The sequence below is a fragment of the Ambystoma mexicanum genome, chromosome 5p, assembly GCF_040938575.1.
Source record: "Ambystoma mexicanum isolate Mex_15411 chromosome 5p, UKY_AmexF1_1, whole genome shotgun sequence".
Taxonomy (NCBI): Eukaryota; Metazoa; Chordata; class Amphibia; order Caudata; family Ambystomatidae; genus Ambystoma; species Ambystoma mexicanum.
In genome coordinates, this window is record NC_090930.1 from 740,885,311 (window position 1) to 740,912,846 (window position 27,536).

Sequence of the window (27,536 nt, forward strand, 5' to 3'; positions counted from 1 at the left end):
TCAGTAAAAATCTTGACTGTGCCCTATATTCTCATTGCCCTTATGAAGCTCTGCTCAACAAGGGTTCCATGGTGTAATGGTTAGCACTTTGGACTTTGAATCCAGCGATCCGAGTTCAAGTCTCGGTGGAACCTCTCTCTTGCTCTAACACACTTTGTCTCCTTGTTGTCTTAAATTATAGGCCAAAGATAGTAATATTCATAAGGTTAGTGGTGTAGGGTATTCATTTTCGCTCTCACTCTCTGGCATAACTTTTCATAAAAATCCACTTTTGTGCCTAGCACCTTAACCTTTATGCATTTTTTTTAAATGTATGAACAGTGAGGTCATTCTGAGTCGATGGGCAGATCTGCATCGGAAACATACATAAAAGATTTGAAATTTTCAAACTTAACTCAATGTTAAGAAACATGCTCAATCTGTGACCCAATGGATTCTCTTTTTACTTGAAGATGCAGCAACAACATTAATAATACCATTTTGGGAAAAGCAGCTCTATTGTATCGCCATTCTCTTTCAAAATTGTTAAAGGGTTAATCCTATGAAAAGCGACCACATTCAGAATCAATGATATTAATCAAGCGTCTTAACAGCCTTTACATGTTTGTAAAATGAAGGTATCAGTTTGAGATGAAAAATAGAACAAAGAACACACTTTTCTTAATTCACAAAAGGCCTGAGGTGTATAAATACTGTTTGTACCGACCAAGGGCCCATTCGTGAATGTACTTACTTTAGTTGGATCATACCTTTCTTCAAAGAAGACATCCACAATAAACGATAAGGGAAAGGTTCGACTGATGGTAAACTCTTACAGAGATTTGAATGCAAATTATTGGATTCAACCTCCAGGGTGCTACCATTACACCATGGGTCTTTCACACCACAGAAAGTGGTGGGTTTCATTGTGGCTAAAGAGCGTCATCCATGGAAAATCTTTCTTTTTTCAAATGCACCCAGGGAATAATGCTATGAAAGTGGGCGACACAGCAGCGTCATTGCTATTAAAACAAGACACTGAGAGGAAAACAAACACAGTAATTCCCAAGGTCCCACCGAGATTTGAACTTGGATCGCTGGATTCAGAGTCCAGAGTGCTAACCATTACACCATGGAACCTACATACTTAGTGACATGATGAACGTCATTGCAGCAAAAAAAGAGCCTTTTAGAGAATGTATGCAATATTCTTTTATCTTATGCCTCCAGAGGAAGAATCCTATCCAAATGAGCTGTAAAGCAAAGAGTTTGCTATTGCGCAACAACCAACTAAACAGTTCCACATTTGCATAATATCCGTGGGCTAGGAATATGAGTTTGTTAAAATGATGCATGAGATCTCGATTCTCATTTCTGTTACAACTCTGTCAGGTTGCACCAGCAAGGGGCCCATGGTGTAATGGTTAGCAAAGAACATTACTGAAGGGCCCCTCGGCCAGCCAGAAAGCCAAAATGGAGAGAACGGGCATGAACTGGTTGTGAATGAGCTTCAAAATGCGTTCACAGGTAATTGAACTGGTGATCTCCTCAGTTTATACACCTGGAACTCCTGTCAATAGCAACAGTCGGCAGCTGGGTTGCCAGACATTTCGTCGAAAAAAATTTGTCGACAGGACAATTGGTCGAAACCATTTGGTTGAAAACCAAATGGTCGAATTGCTTTGTTTTTTATTTTCACATTTTTTTTGGGGGGGGGTTTGGGGGGGTCCCCCCAACCCCCTTTTTTTCTAAAAACCCCTTTTTTTCCCTAAACTACAACCTAAAAAATATATATATAAATAAATTAAAAAAACGACCATTTGGCTTTCGACCAAATTACGTCGACCAAATGTCTTTCGACGAAATGTCTTTCGACGAAATGTCCGGACAGCGGCAGCTGGTCTGTGTCAGTAATGGCAATTTGATTTTGCCATTTTCACAACTCCCTAATAAATGAACAAAATGTTCCATTTGTAGGCACAGTTACATGCTATGGTATGTATACCATGCTTAATAACCACCATAGGAGGCTCAGAGCACCATCCGCATTCTTACGTACAAAACATGTAAGGAAATAATCAGATCTTTTGCTCTGCAGGAGTCAGGCTTCTTTAAAGCCTGACAAAGTGGCAGAGTGCCATTGTAAACTGAGGCATGATGAAACCATGCCCAAGAACCCAGGCAGGTTAAACCCTTCCACTCATGCCCCTAGGCCCCGAACGGCCACGAACAGCCAGGTTCTATAGACAGGGCAGCTGGCATGGATTATGGACACTTTTAACATAGGGTGGTTTTTCAACCTTATCTCCTCTGGGAGCAAAGCGCTGGACAGGGTTTCCTGTACGTTTTTGAGGTTCGCAGGGATCTATGTGTGGATGTTTCTTGGTGTGAAAAGCATGACACCTTTTGGGGTGACACCAGGCTCTTCTGGGAGTTAATTTGCATAATCTCTACTTTCTATTTTATGTGACATGGGCTGCAGTTACATTGTTCTGTTAATAGAGGGCAACACACAGGTCATAGTTCCAAACAGGGGTGCACAGTCTGCTTGCTAGCTTACATTTACAGTTCTATTTGGGATTCACCGCCTTTTCATAAACTGAGTACTCTTCCGGAGTATTTCTAACTTATGTAGGTGTTTTGGGGGTGTTACGTGCCTTTGTATGACTGCTGCAAACCACTTGATATTAGACATTGATTGGAAACGACATAAAAAATCCTGACACATATTGTAAGCGGACATAAAATTACCTATATTAGCTAATATAAGTAAACAGACATCACTCCCCCCTCCCCACAAAAAGGGATGTATGCGTACACAAAAAATAAAAATGAAAAACAAGCAACTACTGCAGTTAAAATCTAAAAATGTAAATTCAGTTACATGATCATGACTCGGAAGGGGAAGTTAAAAAGTAAAAAAACACACGGTAGGAGAGAGGTTAGCTTCACATGCCATGAGGGAGGAAGAGGTCTTCCAAGCACTGTTGTGTATGTTGGTCAATCCCTCTGAAACGCAAAAGGGATGTGCACATAGAAATCAAAGCAGAGTCATCCAGAGAGACTATTTAATTCTTTTTTTTTTCAAATTCTCAAAAGGAAGCTGCTATCAAATTGAACTATTCATCACAGCCACTGCTAGGAAATCTATGTGCATAAAATGACAATACACCCAAAGGAAAACAAAATATAGCTATAACATGTCAGATTACTAAATTCAGAGTCCAGCCTACTAACCATTAGACCATGGAACCTAAATACTTCCGCAAATGCTGAACTTCATTATGCCAAAACAGAGGCAGTCAGAAACAATATTTAATATTGCTTAATCATATGCCTCAAGAGGAAGAATTTGATCTACATGCTCTATAAAGCACAGAGATTGCTATAGCACAACGTCAATCGACAACATCGCTGTGTTTGTATGATATCAGTCAATTGGGACTATGAATCTGTAAAAATTGTAAATGTGCTCTATATTACCATTTCTGATTCAACGCTCATAGGTGCATCTTGCAAGGGTTCCATGGTGTAATGGTTAGCACTTTGGACTTTGAATCCAACGATCCGAGTTCAAGTCTCGGTGGGACCGTTATCTTGCTCTTACACTCCATTTTCTAATTTCTCAAATTACAATTCAACAGAGTTAATATTCAGAAGTTCAGTCGACTCTCTCTGCACGACATTACATTTAAATGCACTTTGGTGCCTGATACCAATACAGTGATGCAACTACATATCGTTAATGTACAATCCCTAAGGTCAATCAGAGTGGGCACCCAGATATCTCTCAGAAACCTTTTCCACAGATGAATAATGTCCAACCTTAACTCTATGAAAAGAAAAATGTACACACTATGTGCAGTAGATTCTCTGCTCACTGGAACATGCAGAAACAACATTGATGTGAAAAGATTGGAAAAAGCCCTATTTTATTAACATTAAAAAATGTTATACAATTATTTTGGTGAATCATATTCACTTTCACAATCATTCCTATGTTTCAAGCAATTTGATGGTCTTATTAAATGTGTAAAAAATGTAATTCTTTGAGTTGACAAACTGTATGGAGAGCAAACTTTTTATAACTTACAAGAGTTATGAGTTCTAGAAAGTAGTGCATTTACTGATCAAGTGCCCTTGTTTAAATGTACTTACTTTATTTGGATCACACCTTTCTCGAAAGAAGAAATAAACTCTAAATTATCAGGAAACAATTCAACTGATTTTAGGGGCCTCCTGGGCTTTCAATGCAAATCGCTGAGATCAAAAGCCAGTTTAATAGCCATTATACCTTGGAGCTTTGGAGATATGAGAGTGGGCAGTTTCTTTGTGGCAAAAGAGAGTCATCCCCAGAAACTATTAATATTCTTTGGTCAAAGAAGACTGCCATCAAAGTGGGCTGTAAAGCAAAGCTATTGCTGTTATATCTGAAGTGGGAGAATGGAAAACCAGACTCCCGTCCTTCACCTCTCGCGCTTGGCCTAGAGGGTCGCGGCCCAGACACCCGCCACGAGAAGAGTTTGCCCATTTACCAGATGACCAAATACCCTGGTACAGAAACATACGGATGTGTCCATCTGCCTGCCCAACAGCCCGCACTGGCCATGCCGACACCTGCGGCACGGACCAACTAGACTGAAATCTACACATCGTTAGAGATGCCATGACGACCTAGATAACGTGAAGCACCGCTGAACTATTATACACGCTGAACATTTCCACACCAATCTACACGAAGAACATACTCAGTGCTCTGACGTAGGCGACAGGCTTATTCACGGACGTGCATCTTTATTATTTTTACATAGGCTTTCAGAATGCAGAAACGCAAGACGCACCATGAGCTCATTTATAACGCTTGCTCACGCTTCTCTTGAAACCCGTTACCATCATGAGAGATATAATGGAAACACGATACTGGCCATGAAACTGTATGCCACTATAACCTAAAGCATCCATGCACTAAATGGATTACTCGTGCACCAGGCCCAAGTAGGCCTCAAGCAAGAGTTCCCGTGGACATTAACAAAGCAAAAGTCAGGTTGCTGAGCCTGCAGAAAGAACCCAGTGGAGCAACCAGCCAAGGTCGTAATGTTGCAAACCCACAGTCAAGAAACAAATCTTCAAAGGCACGATGTTGCAACCTCGCACTCCACGTACCAATGTTAAAATCATATCTGCAAATTAAACCAGACATACAGTGGAAAAACAATATTAATTGTGCAGAATTATGCCTCAAACACGGTCCCTCCCCACGTGACCAAGCCGAACCTGACGAGATGCCAAAACCCAGGAGAGAAAAGGCGTCTGGGTACCTCGCTACGAGACGCAGGCCGACACACTTGAAAGGCTCAATGGACACCTGCTACAGTGGGAACGGTCAGTCTCCCACCTATGAATAAATCCTCACATTGCCTGCACGTACCCATATTGAAACACTGTTGCAACCACAGGTGCACCGTGTGCTGGGAACAACGGTGGTCCCAGGCTGGGGAGCTCACGGATGCACCAATCAGAACATGAGGTTCTTATCTCAGACGTCAGTAACGTTAGCCAATCCTCAGGGGTCTTCATGTAACAATTCTTATGTATCTAATTGTAGGGACAACCCAGATATACCACCTGACTACATCTTAACCACTAATATCATTCTCTATATGCGTACTATACTAACCCCACCACTCGAGCAACCAATCAAGAGTGGCGATAGGTTCTTTTGGTAACTTTTTGGAATGACGCAAGTAGCGCGTCATAATGTAGTAAAAAGGGCCTGCGAGCCCCACTATTGTGTGTGTGTCAGGACGAACGCGTACGCTCCTTGACCCATCCCTGCCGTTTGCATAATAAACGACAGAAGTTGCCTTGCTCCTTGTGTGTGCCTCATACTCTGTCTCGATCCGAGATATACACGGGAGGAGTTGGGGCCTCCCTGCCCGGAGGTCTGCGGACGGCCCGGCCGACCCCGGCAGAATCCCCCCCCGACAAGTTGGAGGCACTGCTGAGATCTGTTTAAGATCGACTTTTATTTTTTATTTTTCCAGGCACTCCCGTTGCGGGGAGGCCCGGCGGCGCGGCCCCCTCTGCCGTTGCCCCCTTCTGAGGACTACAGGACCATCGCGGAGCTGCGAGAGGACCGGACAGCGCAATCCGGATATTGGCCCTCGGGAGCCGGTTGAGAAGTATCCCGCCCGCGGTCGGCGAGTGTCCAGACGTGGTCCAGACGAGGGGAGGTGGCGAGCCGCTTGGAGGGGTGCACGCAGTCGAGCGGCCCTGCATCGAGGGAACTTGGTGAGCATGACACGCACAACAAGCAATGCGAAATTGTGAGGGAGGGGGCGGAAGTAAATAAGGGAGGAGGGAGGTATTGTAAAAAGGTGGGGTGAAGGTTTAATTGAGTGATGATAATGGAATGAATGGTAGTGAATTGAGTGCGAGAGAAGGCGGCTAACGTTACGCGAAAGAGGGGGGCAGGGCACGAGAACAACACGTGCAGACGCTCGCAACAAAAAGCTAACGTTACGCGAAAGAGGGGGGCGGGGCACGAAAACATCACGTGCAGCCGCTCGAAAGACACTGATTGGCCTAAATCGCGACTACGTGTGAGGGTGGGTGTGTGTGGTTTCCTACGATTTGACATTTATCATTCAATGAGTAGATGAGGTTCCCTATTGTTCGAGCAAGAAACTCGATAGGTAGATGAGGTTCCCTATTGTTCGAGCAAGAAACTCGATAGGTAGATGACGTTTCCCTGTGGGCGGTGGCTAGTTACGTAGTTGCCCAAAACGGAAGATAATTGGCTGGTTAAGCCCTCCTGTTGAGGGGCGTATCACACGCGAGGCGACGCAGCGTGCGCAGTCCGGTTATAGTATTGATGAGATTACCTTGTTCCAGGAGAGACAGGAAGACAGCTGTAGGGTTAGCGGGGTAGATTGCAAGTGTATTTTGAATTTAAAGAACATAACACGAATATACCAGTAGTTCGAAGAAATAGGTGACGTCACCAGTAGGGATTTAGTAAGATATCGTGAACACAAGAAGCTTTGGGTTTGACATTGGTGGGGAAGAGAAACATGATAAAGGAGCGGACACGGAGATAAACGATAAACGAGTGGATCAAAGAGGAGAAGGGGAAGGGGGCGTGGCTGCGCACGGAGAACGCCGGCCACGGCAAGTGTAAAGGTGGGAGGAGAACGGGGAAAAAGGACGACTGTGTAAGATCGTCGTAAGGGGTACGCAGCTGCAGGGGGCTGCGTGCGCTTCGGCCGCAGGGGGCCGTAGGGGAAGGAATATAATATAACATCATAAATATATTTGTTTTATAATTTTTTTTTTTTTTTGTGATTATTATCATTGCATAATTTGTCAAAGGATTGTCGTAAGTCCCCACACTTGCGGGGCAAGGTAAGCAATAAAAGGTTGTATGTTGCAAACTGGTAGCAAGGGGAAGGGTAAGAAAGGGTGCGCTAGTATGTCATACGGGAGAGGGTTGGGAGGGTGGGGGAATACCCTCACTACCCCACTACAACATATATGCACCACACTGCCACCACATAGGGAGAAGTTAATTAAGTACAGCATAGAGTGGACCCAGGGGACGGACAACAAAATGTTGACACCATGGCCGCCTAATGGTAGCTTTGACCCATATGCCCAACATTCACTATTAAACCATCTGCACAATACATACAAGGGGAAGAAGTTGGCAAACCATGTGGAGGTGTTTAACTTATGGAGGATGTTCCAGGGGTCTAGACCAGGACCAAATGGAATGTTCACTATGGGGGAAACACCGGAACAAAAGGAGATTAAGAAAGAAGGAACGGATGGGGAAAAGGAGAGTGAAGGAACAAAGAATATGGGGAATGAAAAACTGGGTGGAGGAAAGGTTGATAAATTAGCTGACATAAAACAGGAACCGAGCAATGAGATACCCTTAACACCGGGAGTGAAAACAGAGGGGGGAGGGTTGTACCCTTTAAGAGAATTAGGAGAAATAAAAGGACAGTTAAGGGCGGCTGAAGGATACTCAAACCCGGCATACAGCCCTCCACCATATGTGGCTCATGGAAAGATACCAATGGGGGACGGGAGGAGAGAAGAGCAGACTGTAGAGATAGGAAACGATGAGTGGGTAGCTGCACAGATATTGTTGAAATTACGAGGATCACTAACTGGAGAGGAAAGGGAGGCGGTAAAGAGAACAAACGAGGATAGTGAAAGAGAGAGTGAAATGAGGGGAGAGGAGCTGCTACGGCAGAAGGAAGAGATTTTGGAGGAAAGATTAGCTAAACTAAGGGATGAGCAGAATGAACTGATAAAACAACTTGAGGGGGAGGAAAGAGAGAGAGTGAGGAAAAGGAAAGAAGGTAAGGACGAATTGGAAAAATTAAGGGAGCAAAGTGAGGAGAGAAAGAGGGAAGCTGTAAGGGTAAAAGCAGCAGCAGAAAGGGTATCAAGAGTAGTGATGAGGGAGAAGAAGAAGGAAGAAGAAGAAAATGAAAAAGAAATGGAAATATGGAGGAGGAGGATAATATCAGAGACAGCTAAAAAATATGAAGAGGGGAAGGTAATAGAGAGTATAGTAGAAAGAGAAAGGGTGAAATGGGAAAGGAGGAGAGAGGATGAAAGGATATTGGAACAGATGAGCAACGAAGTAATGGAGGAATTAAAAAGGAAAAGAGAGGAAAATAGTAGGGAGATGGAGGAGAGGAGTGAAGGGGAGAGAGAAGAGAGTAAGAGGGAGAGTGAAAGATGGGGAGAAGTATATAAAAATAGAGAGGTAGCAACAACGTCAGCACTAAGGGGAACAGGTGGTAACAACGGAAAGGAAGAGGGAGACCTAATAGACTTAAAAACTGTAACAATAAAAGGAAAAAAGGCAGAGTGGGGGGCGCAATTTATGAATGATTTTTGTAGTGAGGATGGAAGGAAGAGTGAAAGGGAAAGCTTAGATAAGCTATACCTCACTAGAACAAACATAGATTCGCCATGGGTGAGTAGAAGATGGGAGGAGCTGGAGAGAAGTAAGGAGGAAGTGAAAAGAATGGGAGAAACACAAACTAACGAACACACGCCACCGACGCTCACCAACCAACACACGCCACCCACATCACCATCACGCTCTCTAACGCCACACCCCACATGTTCAACAACTGCACGCTCTCTGCACAGAATAAAGCTCGCACCCTTCATGGACGAAGTTACACCTTATGCATGTCGGCTTAGGGACCTCCCTAGTCGCAGGCAAGACAGGCAAACAGACGTGCCAATATTGAACACAGGAAAGGATGAAAAAAGGGGAAAGGAAGAAGAGGGAGGTAGGAGAAGAGGTAGTAAGGAAGGATTTGAAGTAGTAAAAGGAATGGGGGAAGAGGAGGGGTGTGAAGAGTTAACATCATGGAGCATAAAGGATGACACAAGACAGAATGTAATGCCACTGCTGGAGAGAGGAGGGGTTAGACCACAATATGTACCTTGGAAACATACGGATAAGGAAAACATAAAATGTAGGCTCCCATCATTAAGTGGAGGTGCGGGTAAATGGATATATGAAATGGAAAAACACACCGCAGGACAGAAACTAGCAGTGGGAGATGTTAAGGGCCTGTTAATATCAATATTAGGGGATAGAGCGGATGACATTTGGAAAAGAGCGGGATTCCATGGGGTAACAATAACAAACACATCGCATGATGGAGCACCATTTGCAAACTGCAGACATGCGCTATGGCAGGCACTAAGAGTGCAGTACCCAGACACATCAGACATAGGAGCCATTACTTCCCGTAAGATGGGTGAGAACGAGGATCCTGTTGATTATATCCAGGATATTCAAGAGAAGTGGCGCATGGAAACTAGAGAACAATGGGACAAAACACCAGCCATAACACTATTCCCTACCACAACAACAAATAAAACAATACCTGCCACAAGTAACTGGTGCAGCGTTAATACAACCACCACCACAACCTGAACGAACGCAATTGGGTGGGGTGACGGTGTTGGGGCACAACCCTTACACAGGGAATGGCCAGTCATTGTACCCCCAATAGGACAGCCCACAGACGGCCTTGGTGTGTCCCATCCTGTCAGTAACACCTAATAGTGCGGAGGAGCCACGCATAGAGGTAACGATAGGTGACAAAAAATTATCATTCCTTGTTGACACCGGGGCAACCCGGTCTTGCATAAGGGAAGGTAAGTTTAAGATGTCAGGCGAAGCCATGAACACACAAGGGTTTTCTGGGGCTAAAGGGTTGGTTCCATTTACTGATAACGTTCCGCTATCTATTGGAGATTACGATCTGTCAGTACCACTTTTGTATTATAGTGCCTCACCAGTAAACATACTGGGGAGGGACATAATGAACAGATTAAATATGACGATCTCCTTTACAGAGAATGGCATAATTTGCTCTACTCCAGGGATTAACATGCTTGCAGCACGACAGATTTTGCAAGCATACTGTGGACAGATAGCGATCAGGGCGGAGCCGGTAGACGGCGAGCTATTCCAGTACGGAACAGACATGGCATTTGCATGGATGCCAGGGATAGGAGGGAAAATATGGAGGAGACCAGCAGCCTATCTATTCCGACCAGAAACACCAGCTAATGAACTGGAAGGGAAGGTCCTTGCAGTGGACATTGAGAGCATTATTGCAACAGCTGATTATGTTGCTGTGCACGCCCAAGATAAAGAAGGGAGAGCATGGAGGGCGGTGATAGCACTAGCAGAAGGATGTAGGCTGACCCAGGTGTCAGATGAAGAGTTGTTTTCAGAAGAAAAGGAGGAAAATGAAATGGTGTTCATGATGAGTGTAGAAATGTGGCTAACAGTGGCTCACAAACAAGTGGCACAGAAAATTGCAATGGCACTTGAGGCACCCGCTGACACACCAGTCCCATTTTTTAAAGAAGATATGTCAAAGGTGCCAAAATCATTATGGACTATTAGCCCTTATGATGTAGGATGCATTAAAAGCATAGGGGGTGTAAGGATAAAATTAAAAAAGGGTGCCATACTACCAAGAGTGAAACAATACCCATTGTCAAGAGAGGCAGATGAGGGCATATACGAAACCATAACAGCCCTTATAAACAATGGCATATTGGTCCCCTCAGAATCCCCATGCAACACAGCTGTGTACCCGGTGCGCAAGGCTAAAGGAGGGTCTTGGCGGTTCATACAGGACCTCAGACCGTTGAACAACATAGTAGAAGCAGAGTATCCAGTAACAGCAAACCCGGCCACAATTTTGTGTGGCATTCCAGCAGAAGCATCACGGTTTACAGTGATTGACCTTAAAAATGCTTTTTTCTCAATACCATTACACCCAGACTCACAAGACTTGACAAGCTTCACTTACCGAAATAGGAAGTGGAAACATACCAGATTACCACAGGGATATTGTGAATCACCTTCAATTTTCAATAGGGTAATACAGATGGATTTGGGTAACGTTGAGTTGGAAAGCACAGTGTTACAGTATGTGGATGACATAATAATTTGCAGTACAAATGAAGATAAATGTAGAGAGGACTCATTAAAAATGTTGACGATATTGGCTGAAAAGGGGTACAAGGTAGACATGGAAAAGATACAATACTGTCAGGAACAGGTACTTTACATTGGCCAACTGATATCACAATATGGAAGAAGGATTGCACCACAAAGAGCACAGGCAATATCAGGCACTCCCGTGCCACAGACTGTAAGAGAACTGCAGCAATTTCTGGGACTGTGCAACTACTGTAGAGCATGGGTATTTGATTACAGCTCTTACATAGGACCCCTGCTTGAGGGTTTGAAGGAAGCAAATAAAGGGGAGAAAAAGTTGGGATGGACTATGGAAATGAAGGAGGCATTTGATGAATTAAAAGAAGCAATATCAACTGCTCCAGTACTAGCATCCCCAGACTATGAGCGACGATTTTTTATATTTTCACATTGCGACTCAGCAGTAATGAAAGCAGTATTGGCCCAAAAGACTAGCATGGGCTATAAACCAGTAGCATTTTACAGCGGTCACTTAGATCCAATAATGTTAGGACAATTCTCTTGCGAACAAGGTCTTGCTGCAGCTGCATTTGCAGTAGAAAAAGCATCATCAATAACTATGGGGTGTCCAACTACACTATTTGTAGAACATGCACTATTTGCGATATTGAATAAACCTAAGTCCACACTGACGACACAGAGGGCAACAGGTTATGAGATTATTTTGTCCAAAGCTGAACTGGCAATTGTTAGATGTAGCACGGTTAACCCTGCAAGGTTCCTAGCAGAAGTAATTGAAGAGGGAGATTACGCCCACGACTGCACCCAAGTAACTGAGATGTACTCATGTACTAGGAAAGTTGAAGAAAACGCACTAGAGGGAGGTGAGCTTTTGTTTATTGATGGGTCATCAACTATTGATCAAGGAGACGGGATAAGGAGGACTGGGGCAGCAGTAGTACAAATGATGGAAGCGCCAGTGTGTGTGGCTATTAAGTGTGTACAATTACCACAGCATTACTCTGCTCAAGCGGCGGAACTGGTTGCACTCATATTGGCACTAAAGGAAAGTTTTGATAAAAAAGTTACTATATATTACGACAGTGCATATGTTACATCCACTGTCCACTCAGGGCTATCAAAGTGGAGAAGAAGAGGGTTTAGGAGAGCTGACGGCACTCCAGTACAACATGCCCTCTTGTTGGCTGAACTAATTGAAGTAATAAACGATCCCCAAGAACTAGCCCTAGTAAAATGCACAGCACACACCAATGGAGAAGACTATATATCAAAAGGAAATGCAGCAGCAGACGCACATGCAAAATATGCTGCATATTTTGGTGAGATATGGAACCCCACAGACTCACAGAGAGGGAGAGGGAGGGGAATAGCGAGGGAGATGTTAATAAAAGAAGGGTACACCCATCTCCCAGCCACCCAGATTATGGAGTTACAAGCGGCTGCACCAATGGCCGAAAAAGAAGTATGGGTGAAAAGAGGATGCACAATGTCACCAACCGACGCACTATGGCGCCAGGGTGGCACTGGGAAAGTTGTAATACCATTGGCATTGTTAAATACCGCCTTGAACCAATTACATCACCCTGCCCATACAGGCAAAGAAATAATAGCAGCACGAATTAGAGAAGATTGGTTCTGTCCCGAGTTAACATCCCATGTGTCAAATTTTATCAGCAATTGCCTTACATGTCAACAGTTCACGGCCGGTCATACTTTAAAGGTGATAAGAGGTACCATACCCCGACCAGAAGGACCTTTTCGGCACCTCCACATTGACTATGTTGATATGATCAACATTTGTCAAGGCAATAGATACATGATAGTAGTAGTATGCCCATTTTCTAGGTGGATCGAAGCAGGGCCCTGTTCACACCCTGATGCGTTTAGAGCAGCCAAATTTATAGTAAGGGAGGTATTCCCCAGGTGGGGAGTGTGCGAGGTGTTAAGATCAGACAACGGACCCCATTTCGCAAATGAAATGTTCCAGCATATCACATCCCTACTGAACATTAAACACAAATTTGCATGTGCGTACCACCCACAGGCCAATGGTGTATGTGAACGCCTGAATGGCCTATTGAAGGAGGCAATTGCTAAAATACAGCAAACAACAAAGAAAAGTTGGTTGTATTGCCTTCCGTTAGCACTGTTCGAACTTAGAAACAGGCCAGGGTCCGACCACCACCTCACCCCACACGAGGTGGTTACTGGACGCCAAATGCGCCTTCCCCTAACACCAACGTCAAGGGCATTCACCGACCAAGAAAGTTCTGCGAATGTGTTAGGTGATGAAATGTATCAATATGTGTCTTCTTTGATTACTAGCGTTGTGTTTGTGTCTCAACAGCTCGAGCGCACACGGGGCGGGTCCACCAGCAACCAAGAAATAGACGAAAATACAGAATTGGGAAAGGAGAACTTGTGCCAACTTGCCAAAGGTGACCACGTACTACTTCGAAATTTTAATAGAAAGTGGAACCAGCAGAGGTTCACTGGCCCCCATTTAGTAGAGGACGTATCAACAAGAGCAGTAAAACTAAAGGATAAGCGTGCGTGGAACCACCTGCATGATGTAAAAATCTACAAACTGCAGACCCGCCCCAGCGCCAACGACAGGTCCATTGGAAAAACGCCAACAACATCCCCGGCAGCGGAAGAAAACACAACCACAGACAACGACCCAATTGTTCCCTCGGAGAGAATAACGGACGAAGAAGGGGGTGATCCCCACACTGCCCACCCCATGGTCACACGTTCAAAGAGTAAAACTGCTCCCGCCATCTGAGCAAACCCCCCCCCCATTGACTACTAAATACAATTGTAATAAAAACTAAGGACTTCGCTTGCACCAATACACATGTAAACACGTGAATGTTCTCTTTTTCTCTCGCACATACAGGAGCTGCGTAATATTGTATTGTTAAGAAAAGTTATCTAACAAATTCAGTGTGCAGGCGTAGATGGTGCTGCCAGACGATAGTTACCCAGAAGAATTGTCACACCAATTTGTATACGAAATAAAAAGGCCAACATACTTAAAAAAGAAAAGGGTACGTGTATACTACACGGCCTTCCTCCTGGCCATAGAAAATTACATGCCCCACCTCCGCCCATACTTGCCGGTCTTGAGAGACCGATCACTTAGAGTAGCATGGGAGCAACTCTTCACCTGGGCACTGAATGACTATTTGATAGGGAGAGCTTAATGAAACAAAACTAACATTTAATAACAAGCACTTTTTGAGAATTTTTAGGCGGGCAACTTTAACGTCGCAAGAATACGCTGCCAGGACTGCAGCAAGGTAAGAGCAAAAATGTCGGTGAGGTTAGCATATGTAATAAAAATAATAGGGATTTTTATGATCACCGGAGTTTTGGCTGCCTCTGTATGGCAGTACAGCTATGCTATGAGTTTTTTGCTGCACCCAAACCTAATGTACCCCACCTCCCTGCTGCAACAGGTGTTACGTCAGGTGGTAACAGTAACAATGAACAAAAGCGAAATAAAGTTAAACGCAGCACATACTCAGACAATAAAGGTATTGATAATTATGTACAAGATTCAGCACACGTCACAAACAACATATGGTACCAGCACATGACCCGCATTGGTAAGCAGACAACTGAGGATAGCTGTTACGTTTGCTCATTAATACCATACGCCATGAGCGCTTCACGAACATTTGTTGCCACAGAAATAGATGAAAAAACAGCACAGTGCATAATATATTTGGCCCTGTTCCAAACGAAAGGAAGATTCCAAGGAACAGTAGTGCACATGACATGGAAAACACGAGACTCATACCCATATGAAAACAACTTCCTCAAGACCTATCTGAGTTATCACAAGACCAGTTTACATGCTGAAGCATTCAGATACATAACAAGTGGCCCTGAAAAAGGAGAAACAAAGAAGGTAACACTGCAGTATCTACCATGTGATTGGTACGCCACGGAAGTTCCGGGTAAACAAGGATGCTGGGAGAGGCCATTACTGACGATAACAGGAAAGGTGTTCCTGGGTACCAGCTGGGAGATAGGAGTGGTTGGCAGCAACATGGTAACAAAAGAAACTATCTCAACCATCGAGACACACAATCATCGATGTTGGACGACATGGATCAAGTATGTACCAATGCTCACGTGGGTAGAAGAAGATGAAGACCCGATAACTATATTACCATTGACTGCGCCCAAAGTATGTTACCAGCATAAAGGAGAGGTGGACGTGGGATATAACACCAATTGTGCAAGTGTGATGGAGTTACCTGAGGGGGGAGCGGGAACAGCAGTAATAATGGACCATTATTGGGCCTGCGGAGAAAAGGCATATCATACACTGCCTCCCCTGTGGAGTGGTGTGTGCACAATGGTACACGTCAATGTACCATCACTAGTGGTACCTAAGAAGCATGTCGATGTGGCGAAATTTCCGAAAATGGATGAAGGAGACAGGAGAAGAAAGAGATCTGCACCACTCCAGAAGGAGCAAGAAAACAGGACAAACAGCAATGATACTGTCCTAAACAGGAGAAAAAGACAAGGAGAGCCATTAACAGGAAATTATCTGTGGGGAAGGTCGGAAACGGAACTAACATCAATACCGCCAGAACACAGACTATTCAGCAGAGCAGCAATGTTCTTCTCCTCAATAATACATCCGGGACTGCAGGCATACGCAAACGCAAAATGGCTGCAAATAACCAGATGGGAACTAATGATGACCATAAATTCGACAGTAAATGGGTTTAACGCAATTAAAGAGGAGCTGCGAGCTGTAAGGATGGTAGCACTACAGAACAGATATGTATTGGACCTTCTCACAGCAATGGAAGGAGGAGTTTGTGCAAAGATAGGACAATCATGCTGCACGTTCATACCTGCCAACGATGCCGACAATGGTACACTAACAGAAGCAGTTTCACAATTGGCCCAGATGCACTCCAAAGTGATGGACGAAAGTAACGGCGTAAACAAGGATAAAAGCTGGTTTTCACTATTATGGTCATGGATGCCATCTTGGCTGTCAGATGGACTGAAAATAATAGTGGGATGTGCTATTTTGGCTGGAGCTGCACTGATAATAATTAGATTTTGGAAAGCCCGGAAGGCGCGCTCAACTGATGAGTTGCTGGAAATGGTGGGAATGCACCCCTTGATGCCAGCGGATGACGGCCAGCACACAGGTGTGATAATACACGAAAGGGAGAAGTTGCGCACCCAAATCATCGCCAATCATCTAGACCCACCATCAGTGAAGATCGAGAACCCAAGGAACCCTAGGAGCTACATAGGAAGATGGGTGTACTGTACTCCTGGAGGAACATGCGAATACATGTATTGGTCATTTGAAGATCACGTAAACCATTATGGACATCTCGGAGGGATAACCAAGATATGGAGAGTAAGAGGAGATAACGAGAAGGATATGTTTGTGGTCGACAAGTCGACCAGAGGGGGGACTGAAGTGGGAGAATGGAAAACCAGACTCCCGTCCTTCACCTCTCGCGCTTGGCCTAGAGGGTCGCGGCCCAGACACCCGCCACGAGAAGAGTTTGCCCATTTACCAGATGACCAAATACCCTGGTACAGAAACATACGGATGTGTCCATCTGCCTGCCCAACAGCCCGCACTGGCCATGCCGACACCTGCGGCACGGACCAACTAGACTGAAATCTACACATCGTTAGAGATGCCATGACGACCTAGATAACGGGAAGCACCGCTGAACTATTATACACGCTGAACATTTCCACACCAATCTACACGAAGAACATACTCAGTGCTCTGACGTAGGCGACAGGCTTATTCACGGACGTGCATCTTTATTATTTTTACATAGGCTTTCAGAATGCAGAAACGCAAGACGCACCATGAGCTCATTTATAACGCTTGCTCACGCTTCTCTTGAAACCCGTTACCATCATGAGAGATATAATGGAAACACGATACTGGCCATGAAACTGTATGCCACTATAACCTAAAGCATCCATGCACTAAATGGATTACTCGTGCACCAGGCCCAAGTAGGCCTCAAGCAAGAGTTCCCGTGGACATTAACAAAGCAAAAGTCAGGTTGCTGAGCCTGCAGAAAGAACCCAGTGGAGCAACCAGCCAAGGTCGTAATGTTGCAAACCCACAGTCAAGAAACAAATCTTCAAAGGCACGATGTTGCAACCTCGCACTCCACGTACCAATGTTAAAATCATATCTGCAAATTAAACCAGACATACAGTGGAAAAACAATATTAATTGTGCAGAATTATGCCTCAAACACGGTCCCTCCCCACGTGACCAAGCCGAACCTGACGAGATGCCAAAACCCAGGAGAGAAAAGGCGTCTGGGTACCTCGCTACGAGACGCAGGCCGACACACTTGAAAGGCTCAATGGACACCTGCTACAGTGGGAACGGTCAGTCTCCCACCTATGAATAAATCCTCACATTGCCTGCACGTACCCATATTGAAACACTGTTGCAACCACAGGTGCACCGTGTGCTGGGAACAACGGTGGTCCCAGGCTGGGGAGCTCACGGATGCACCAATCAGAACATGAGGTTCTTATCTCAGACGTCAGTAACGTTAGCCAATCCTCAGGGGTCTTCATGTAACAATTCTTATGTATCTAATTGTAGGGACAACCCAGATATACCACCTGACTACATCTTAACCACTAATATCATTCTCTATATGCGTACTATACTAACCCCACCACTCGAGCAACCAATCAAGAGTGGCGATAGGTTCTTTTGGTAACTTTTTGGAATGACGCAAGTAGCGCGTCATAATGTAGTAAAAAGGGCCTGCGAGCCCCACTATTGTGTGTGTGTCAGGACGAACGCGTACGCTCCTTGACCCATCCCTGCCGTTTGCATAATAAACGACAGAAGTTGCCTTGCTCCTTGTGTGTGCCTCATACTCTGTCTCGATCCGAGATATACACGGGAGGAGTTGGGGCCTCCCTGCCCGGAGGTCTGCGGACGGCCCGGCCGACCCCGGCAGAATCCCCCCCCGACATATCTATCTGCAAATGAAAGGCAACTCTAAAAGAGAAGCAGCCCCAAAGTCCCACCGAGACTTGAACTCGGATCGCTGGATTCAGAGTCCAGAGTGCTAACCATTACACCATGGAACCCACATATTCAGTAGCATGATGCACTTCATTCTGGAAAAACAGAGCACATCAGAGAAAATATGTAATATTCCTATATCATTAGACTCCAGAGGAAGAATTTGATCCAAATGAGACATGAAGCCAATACTTTGTGATTGCACAGCATCCAACAGCAACAGTGCTGCTTCGATATAATATCAGTAAACGGTTACTATAGGTCAGTAAAAATCTTGACTGTGCCCTATATTCTCATTGCCCTTATGAAGCTCTGCTCAACAAGGGTTCCATGGTGTAATGGTTAGCACTTTGGACTTTGAATCCAGCGATCCGAGTTCAAGTCTCGGTGGAACCTCTCTCTTGCTCTAACACACTTTGTCTCCTTGTTGTCTTAAATTATAGGCCAAAGATAGTAATATTCATAAGGTTAGTGGTGTAGGGTATTCATTTTCGCTCTCACTCTCTGGCATAACTTTTCATAAAAATCCACTTTTGTGCCTAGCACCTTAACCTTTATGCATTTTTTTTAAATGTATGAACAGTGAGGTCATTCTGAGTCGATGGGCAGATCTGCATCGGAAACATACATAAAAGATTTGAAATTTTCAAACTTAACTCAATGTTAAGAAACATGCTCAATCTGTGACCCAATGGATTCTCTTTTTACTTGAAGATGCAGCAACAACATTAATAATACCATTTTGGGAAAAGCAGCTCTATTGTATCGCCATTCTCTTTCAAAATTGTTAAAGGGTTAATCCTATGAAAAGCGACCACATTCAGAATCAATGATATTAATCAAGCGTCTTAACAGCCTTTACATGTTTGTAAAATGAAGGTATCAGTTTGAGATGAAAAATAGAACAAAGAACACACTTTTCTTAATTCACAAAAGGCCTGAGGTGTAAAAATACTGTTTGTACCGACCAAGGGCCCATTCGTGAATGTACTTACTTTAGTTGGATCATACCTTTCTTCAAAGAAGACATCCACAATAAACGATAAGGGAAAGGTTCGATTGATGGTAAACTCTTACAGAGATTTGAATGCAAATTATTGGATTCAACCTCCAGGGTGCTACCATTACACCATGGGTCTTTCACACCACAGAAAGTGGTGGGTTTCATTGTGGCTAAAGAGCGTCATCCATGGAAAATCTTTCTTTTTTCAAATGCACCCAGGGAATAATGCTATGAAAGTGGGCGACACAGCAGCGTCATTGCTATTAAAACAAGACACTGAGAGGAAAACAAACACAGTAATTCCCAAGGTCCCACCGAGATTTGAACTCGGATCGCTGGATTCAGAGTCCAGAGTGCTAACCATTACACTATGGAACCTACATACTTAGTGACATGATGAACGTCATTGCAGCAAAAAAAGAGCCTTTTAGAGAATGTATGCAATATTCTTTTATCTTATGCCTCCAGAGGAAGAATCCTATCCAAATGAGCTGTAAAGCAAAGAGTTTGCTATTGCGCAACAACCAACTAAACAGTTCCACATTTGCATAATATCCGTGGGCTAGGAATATGAGTTTGTTAAAATGATGCATGAGATCTCGATTCTCATTTCTGTTACAACTCTGTCAGGTTGCACCAGCAAGGGGCCCATGGTGTAATGGTTAGCAAAGAACATTACTGAAGGGCCCCTCGGCCAGCCAGAAAGCCAAAATGGAGAGAACGGGCATGAACTGGTTGTGAATGAGCTTCAAAATGCGTTCACAGGTAATTGAACTGGTGATCTCCTCAGTTTATACACCTGGAACTCCTGTCAATAGCAACAGTCGGCAGCTGGGTTGCCAGACATTTCGTCGAAAAAAATTTGTCGACAGGACAATTGGTCGAAACCATTTGGTCGAAAACCAAATGGTCGAATTGCTTTGTTTTTTATTTTCACATTTTTTTTGGGGGGGGGGGTTTGGGGGGGTCCCCCCAACCCCCTTTTTTCTAAAAACCCCTTTTTTTCCCTAAACTACAACCTAAAAAATATATATATATAAATAAATAAAAAAAACGACCATTTGGCTTTCGACCAAATTACGTCGACCAAATGTCTTTTGACGAAATGTCTTTCGACGAAATGTCCGGACAGCGGCAGCTGGTCTGTGTCAGTAATGGCAATTTGATTTTGCCATTTTCACAACTCCCTAATAAATGAACAAAATGTTCCATTTGTAGGCACAGTTACATGCTATGGTATGTATACCATGCTTAATAACCACCATAGGAGGCTCAGAGCACCATCCGCATTCTTACGTACAAAACATGTAAGGAAATAATCAGATCTTTTGCTCTGCAGGAGTCAGGCTTCTTTAAAGCCTGACAAAGTGGCAGAGTGCCATTGTAAACTGAGGCATGATGAAACCATGCCCAAGACCCCAGGCAGGTTAAACCCTTCCACTCATGCCCCTAGGCCCACGGCCACGAACGGCCAGGTTCTATAGACAGGGCAGCTGGCATGGATTATGGACACTTTTAACATAGGGTGGTTTTTCAACCTTATCTCCTCTGGGAGCAAAGCGCTGGACAGGGTTTCCTGTACGTTTTTGAGGTTCGCAGGGATCTATGTGTGGATGTTTCTTGGTGTGAAAAGCATGACACCTTTTGGGGTGACACCAGGCTCTTCTGGGAGTTAATTTGCATAATCTCTACTTTCTATTTTATGTGACATGGGCTGCAGTTACATCGTTCTGTTAATAGAGGGCAACACACAGGTCATAGTTCCAAACAGGGGTGCACAGTCTGCTTGCTAGCTTACATTTACAGTTCTATTTGGGATTCACCGCCTTTTCATAAACTGAGTACTCTTCCGGAGTATTTCTAATTTATGTAGGTGTTTTGGGGGTGTTACGTGCCTTTGTATGACTGCTGCAAACCACTTGATATTAGACATTGATTGGAAACAACATAAAAAATCCTGACACATATTGTAAGCGGACATAAAATGACCTATATTAGCTAATATAAGTAAACAGACATCACTCCCCCCTCCCCACAAAAAGGGATGTATGCGTACACAAAAAATAAAAATGAAAAACAAGCAACTACTGCAGTTAAAATCTAAAAATGTAAATTCAGTTACATGATCATGACTCGGAAGGGGAAGTTAAAAAGTAAAAAAACACACGGTAGGAGAGAGGTTAGCTTTACATGCCATGAGGGAGGAAGAGGTCTTCCAAGCACTGTTGTGTATGTTGGTCAATCCCTCTGAAACGCAAAAGGGATGTGCACATAGAAATCAAAGCAGAGTCATCCAGAGAGACTATTTAATTCTTTTTTTTTCAAATTCTCAAAAGGAAGCTGCTATCAAATTGAACTATTCATCACAGCCACTGCTAGGAAATCTATGTGCATAAAATGACAATACACCCAAAGGAAAACAAAATATAGCTATAACATGTCAGATTACTAAATTCAGAGTCCAGCCTACTAACCATTAGACCATGGAACCTAAATACTTCCGCAAATGCTGAACTTCATTATGCCAAAACAGAGGCAGTCAGAAACAATATTTAATATTGCTTAATCATATGCCTCAAGAGGAAGAATTTGATCTACATGCTCTATAAAGCACAGAGATTGCTATAGCACAACGTCAATCGACAACATCGCTGTGTTTGTATGATATCAGTCAATTGGGACTATGAATCTGTAAAAATTGTAAATGTGCTCTATATTGCCATTTCTGATTCAACGCTCTCAGGTGCATCTTGCAAGGGTTCCATGGTGTAATGGTTAGCACTTTGGACTTTGAATCCAACGATCCGAGTTCAAGTCTTGGTGGGACCGTTATCTTGCTCTTACACTCCATTTTCTAATTTCTCAAATTACAATTCAACAGAGTTAATATTCAGAAGTTCAGTCGACTCTCTCTGCACGACATTACATTTAAATGCACTTTGGTGCCTGATACCAATACAGTGATGCAACTACATATCGTTAATGTACAATCCCTAAGGTCAATCAGAGTGGGCACCCAGATATCTCTCAGAAACCTTTTCCACAGATGAATAATGTCCAACCTTAACTCTATGAAAAGAAAAATGTACACACTATGTGCAGTAGATTCTCTGCTCACTGGAACATGCAGAAACAACATTGATGTGAAAAGATTGGAAAAAGCCCTATTTTATTAACATTAAAAAATGTTATACAATTATTTTGGTGAATCATATTCACTTTCACAATCATTCCTATGTTTCAAGCAATTTGATGGTCTTATTAAATGTGTAAAAAATGTAATTCTTTGAGTTGACAAACTGTATGGAGAGCAAACTTTTTATAACTTACAAGAGTTATGAGTTCTAGAAAGTAGTGCATTTACTGATCAAGTGCCCTTGTTTAAATGTACTTACTTTATTTGGATCACACCTTTCTCGAAAGAAGAAATAAACTCTAAATTATCAGGAAACAATTCAACTGATTTTAGGGGCCTCCTGGGCTTTCAATGCAAATCGCTGAGATCAAAAGCCAGTTTAATAGCCATTATACCTTGGAGCTTTGGAGATATGAGAGTGGGCAGTTTCTTTGTGGCAAAAGAGAGTCATCCCCAGAAACTATTAATATTCTTTGGTCAAAGAAGACTGCCATCAAAGTGGGCTGTAAAGCAAAGCTATTGCTGTTATATCTATCTGCAAATGAAAGGCAACTCTAAAAGAGAAGCAGCCCCAAGGTCCCACCGAGACTTGAACTCGGATCGCTGGATTCAGAGTCCAGAGTGCTAACCATTACACCATGGAACCCACATATTCAGTAGCATGATGCACTTCATTCTGGAAAAACAGAGCACATCAGAGAAAATATGTAATATTCCTATATCATTAGACTCCAGAGGAAGAATTTGATCCAAATGAGACATGAAGCCAATACTTTGCGATTGCACAGCATCCAACAGCAACAGTGCTGCTTCGATATAATATCAGTAAACGGTTACTATAGGTCAGTAAAAATCTTGACTGTGCCCTATATTCTCATTGCCCTTATGAAGCTCTGCTCAACAATGGTTCCATGGTGTAATGGTTAGCACTTTGGACTTTGAATCCAGCGATCCGAGTTCAAGTCTCGGTGGAACCTCTCTCTTGCTCTAACACACTTTGTCTCCTTGTTGTCTTAAATTATAGGCCAAAGATAGTAATATTCATAAGGTTAGTGGTGTAGGGTATTCATTTTCGCTCTCACTCTCTGGCATAACTTTTCATAAAAATCCACTTTTGTGCCTAGTACCTTAACCTTTATGCATTTTTTTTAAATGTATGAACAGTGAGGTCATTCTGAGTCGATGGGCAGATCTGCATCGGAAACATACATAAAAGATTTGAAATTTTCAAACTTAACTCAATGTTAAGAAACATGCTCAATCTGTGACCCAATGGATTCTCTTTTTACTTGAAGATGCAGCAACAACATTAATAATACCATTTTGGGAAAAGCAGCTCTATTGTATCGCCATTCTCTTTCAAAATTGTTAAAGGGTTAATCCTATGAAAAGCGACCACATTCAGAATCAATGATATTAATCAAGCGTCTTAACAGCCTTTACATGTTTGTAAAATTAAGGTATCAGTTTGAGATGAAAAATAGAACAAAGAACACACTTTTCTTAATTCACAAAAGGCCTGAGGTGTATAAATACTGTTTGTACCGACCAAGGGCCCATTCGTGAATGTACTTACTTTAGTTGGATCATACCTTTCTTCAAAGAAGACATCCACAATAAACGATAAGGGAAAGGTTCGACTGATGGTAAACTCTTACAGAGATTTGAATGCAAATTATTGGATTCAACCTCCAGGGTGCTACCATTACACCATGGGTCTTTCACACCACAGAAAGTGGTGGGTTTCATTGTGGCTAAAGAGCGTCATCCATGGAAAATCTTTCTTTTTTCAAATGCACCCAGGGAATAATGCTATGAAAGTGGGCGACACAGCAGCGTCATTGCTATTAAAACAAGACACTGAGAGGAAAACAAACACAGTAATTCCCAAGGTCCCACCGAGATTTGAACTCGGATCGCTGGATTCAGAGTCCAGAGTGCTAACCATTACACCATGGAACCTACATACTTAGTGACATGATGAACGTCATTGCAGCAAAAAAAGAGCCTTTTAGAGAATGTATGCAATATTCTTTTATCTTATGCCTCCAGAGGAAGAATCCTATCCAAATGAGCTGTAAAGCAAAGAGTTTGCTATTGCGCAACAACCAACTAAACAGTTCCACATTTGCATAATATCCGTGGGCTAGGAATATGAGTTTGTTAAAATGATGCATGAGATCTCGATTCTCATTTCTGTTACAACTCTGTCAGGTTGCACCAGCAAGGGGCCCATGGTGTAATGGTTAGCAAAGAACATTACTGAAGGGCCCCTCGGCCAGCCAGAAAGCCAAAATGGAGAGAACGGGCATGAACTGGTTGTGAATGAGCTTCAAAATGCGTTCACAGGTAATTGAACTGGTGATCTCCTCAGTTTATACACCTGGAACTCCTGTCAATAGCAACAGTCGGCAGCTGGGTTGCCAGACATTTCGTCGAAAAAAATTTGTCGACAGGACAATTGGTCGAAACCATTTGGTTGAAAACCAAATGGTCGAATTGCTTTGTTTTTTATTTTCACATTTTTTTTTGGGGGGGGTTTGGGGGGGTCCCCCCAACCCCCTTTTTTTCTAAAAACCCCTTTTTTTCCCTAAACTACAACCTAAAAAATATATATATAAATAAATAAAAAAAACGACCATTTGGCTTTCGACCAAATTACGTCGACCAAATGTCTTTCGACGAAATGTCTTTCGACGAAATGTCCGGACAGCGGCAGCTGGTCTGTGTCAGTAATGGCAATTTGATTTTGCCATTTTCACAACTCCCTAATAAATGAACAAAATGTTCCATTTGTAGGCACAGTTACATGCTATGGTATGTATACCATGCTTAATAACCACCATAGGAGGCTCAGAGCACCATCCGCATTCTTACGTACAAAACATGTAAGGAAATAATCAGATCTTTTGCTCTGCAGGAGACAGGCTTCTTTAAAGCCTGACAAAGTGGCAGAGTGCCATTGTAAACTGAGGCATGATGAAACCATGCCCAAGAACCCAGGCAGGTTAAACCCTTCCACTCATGCCCCTAGGCCCCGAACGGCCACGAACAGCCAGGTTCTATAGACAGGGCAGCTGGCATGGATTATGGACACTTTTAACATAGGGTGGTTTTTCAACCTTATCTCCTCTGGGAGCAAAGCGCTGGACAGGGTTTCCTGTACGTTTTTGAGGTTCGCAGGGATCTATGTGTGGATGTTTCTTGGTGTGAAAAGCATGACACCTTTTGGGGTGACACCAGGCTCTTCTGGGAGTTAATTTGCATAATCTCTACTTTCTATTTTATGTGACATGGGCTGCAGTTACATTGTTCTGTTAATAGAGGGCAACACACAGGTCATAGTTCCAAACAGGGGTGCACAGTCTGCTTGCTAGCTTACATTTACAGTTCTATTTGGGATTCACCGCCTTTTCATAAACTGAGTACTCTTCCGGAGTATTTCTAACTTATTTAGGTGTTTTGGGGGTGTTACGTGCCTTTGTATGACTGCTGCAAACCACTTGATATTAGACATTGATTGGAAACGACATAAAAAATCCTGACACATATTGTAAGCGGACATAAAATTACCTATATTAGCTAATATAAGTAAACAGACATCACTCCCCCCTCCCCACAAAAAGGGATGTATGCGTACACAAAAAATAAAAATGAAAAACAAGCAACTACTGCAGTTAAAATCTAAAAATGTAAATTCAGTTACATGATCATGACTCGGAAGGGGAAGTTAAAAAGTAAAAAAACACACGGTAGGAGAGAGGTTAGCTTCACATGCCATGAGGGAGGAAGAGGTCTTCCAAGCACTGTTGTGTATGTTGGTCAATCCCTCTGAAACGCAAAAGGGATGTGCACATAGAAATCAAAGCAGAGTCATCCAGAGAGACTATTTAATTCTTTTTTTTTTCAAATTCTCAAAAGGAAGCTGCTATCAAATTGAACTATTCATCACAGCCACTGCTAGGAAATCTATGTGCATAAAATGACAATACACCCAAAGGAAAACAAAATATAGCTATAACATGTCAGATTACTAAATTCAGAGTCCAGCCTACTAACCATTAGACCATGGAACCTAAATACTTCCGCAAATGCTGAACTTCATTATGCCAAAACAGAGGCAGTCAGAAACAATATTTAATATTGCTTAATCATATGCCTCAAGAGGAAGAATTTGATCTACATGCTCTATAAAGCACAGAGATTGCTATAGCACAACGTCAATCGACAACATCGCTGTGTTTGTATGATATCAGTCAATTGGGACTATGAATCTGTAAAAATTGTAAATGTGCTCTATATTACCATTTCTGATTCAACGCTCTCAGGTGCATCTTGCAAGGGTTCCATGGTGTAATGGTTAGCACTTTGGACTTTGAATCCAACGATCCGAGTTCAAGTCTCGGTGGGACCGTTATCTTGCTCTTACACTCCATTTTCTAATTTCTCAAATTACAATTCAACAGAGTTAATATTCAGAAGTTCAGTCGACTCTCTCTGCACGACATTACATTTAAATGCACTTTGGTGCCTGATACCAATACAGTGATGCAACTACATATCGTTAATGTACAATCCCTAAGGTCAATCAGAGTGGGCACCCAGATATCTCTCAGAAACCTTTTCCACAGATGAATAATGTCCAACCTTAACTCTATGAAAAGAAAAATGTACACACTATGTGCAGTAGATTCTCTGCTCACTGGAACATGCAGAAACAACATTGATGTGAAAAGATTGGAAAAAGCCCTATTTTATTAACATTAAAAAATGTTATACAATTATTTTGGTGAATCATATTCACTTTCACAATCATTCCTAT

At 43.0% G+C, this 27,536-nt stretch overlaps 11 non-coding genes across 11 annotated transcripts; 6 read left to right on the forward strand and 5 right to left on the reverse strand.

Moving 5' to 3' along the window:
• The first annotated feature begins 62 nt into the window (after window positions 1–62).
• On the forward strand, window positions 63–134 carry TRNAQ-UUG (transfer RNA glutamine (anticodon UUG)). Its single transcript has one exon. It is a non-coding gene; the product is annotated as a tRNA-Gln (tRNA).
• Window positions 135–1,047: 913 nt separating this feature from the next.
• On the reverse strand, window positions 1,048–1,119 carry TRNAQ-CUG (transfer RNA glutamine (anticodon CUG)). Its single transcript has one exon. It is a non-coding gene; the product is annotated as a tRNA-Gln (tRNA).
• A 2,380-nt stretch (window positions 1,120–3,499) lies between these two features.
• On the forward strand, window positions 3,500–3,571 carry TRNAQ-UUG (transfer RNA glutamine (anticodon UUG)). The gene has a single exon. It is a non-coding gene; the product is annotated as a tRNA-Gln (tRNA).
• A 14,997-nt stretch (window positions 3,572–18,568) lies between these two features.
• TRNAQ-CUG (transfer RNA glutamine (anticodon CUG)) lies at window positions 18,569–18,640 on the reverse strand. The gene has a single exon. It is a non-coding gene; the product is annotated as a tRNA-Gln (tRNA).
• A 259-nt stretch (window positions 18,641–18,899) lies between these two features.
• On the forward strand, window positions 18,900–18,971 carry TRNAQ-UUG (transfer RNA glutamine (anticodon UUG)). Its single transcript has one exon. It is a non-coding gene; the product is annotated as a tRNA-Gln (tRNA).
• Window positions 18,972–19,884: 913 nt separating this feature from the next.
• On the reverse strand, window positions 19,885–19,956 carry TRNAQ-CUG (transfer RNA glutamine (anticodon CUG)). The gene has a single exon. It is a non-coding gene; the product is annotated as a tRNA-Gln (tRNA).
• A 2,379-nt stretch (window positions 19,957–22,335) lies between these two features.
• TRNAQ-UUG (transfer RNA glutamine (anticodon UUG)) lies at window positions 22,336–22,407 on the forward strand. Its single transcript has one exon. It is a non-coding gene; the product is annotated as a tRNA-Gln (tRNA).
• Window positions 22,408–23,288: 881 nt separating this feature from the next.
• Window positions 23,289–23,360, reverse strand: TRNAQ-CUG (transfer RNA glutamine (anticodon CUG)). The gene has a single exon. It is a non-coding gene; the product is annotated as a tRNA-Gln (tRNA).
• Window positions 23,361–23,619: 259 nt separating this feature from the next.
• On the forward strand, window positions 23,620–23,691 carry TRNAQ-UUG (transfer RNA glutamine (anticodon UUG)). Its single transcript has one exon. It is a non-coding gene; the product is annotated as a tRNA-Gln (tRNA).
• Window positions 23,692–24,604: 913 nt separating this feature from the next.
• Window positions 24,605–24,676, reverse strand: TRNAQ-CUG (transfer RNA glutamine (anticodon CUG)). The gene has a single exon. It is a non-coding gene; the product is annotated as a tRNA-Gln (tRNA).
• Window positions 24,677–27,056: 2,380 nt separating this feature from the next.
• TRNAQ-UUG (transfer RNA glutamine (anticodon UUG)) lies at window positions 27,057–27,128 on the forward strand. Its single transcript has one exon. It is a non-coding gene; the product is annotated as a tRNA-Gln (tRNA).
• Window positions 27,129–27,536: the final 408 nt, after the last annotated feature.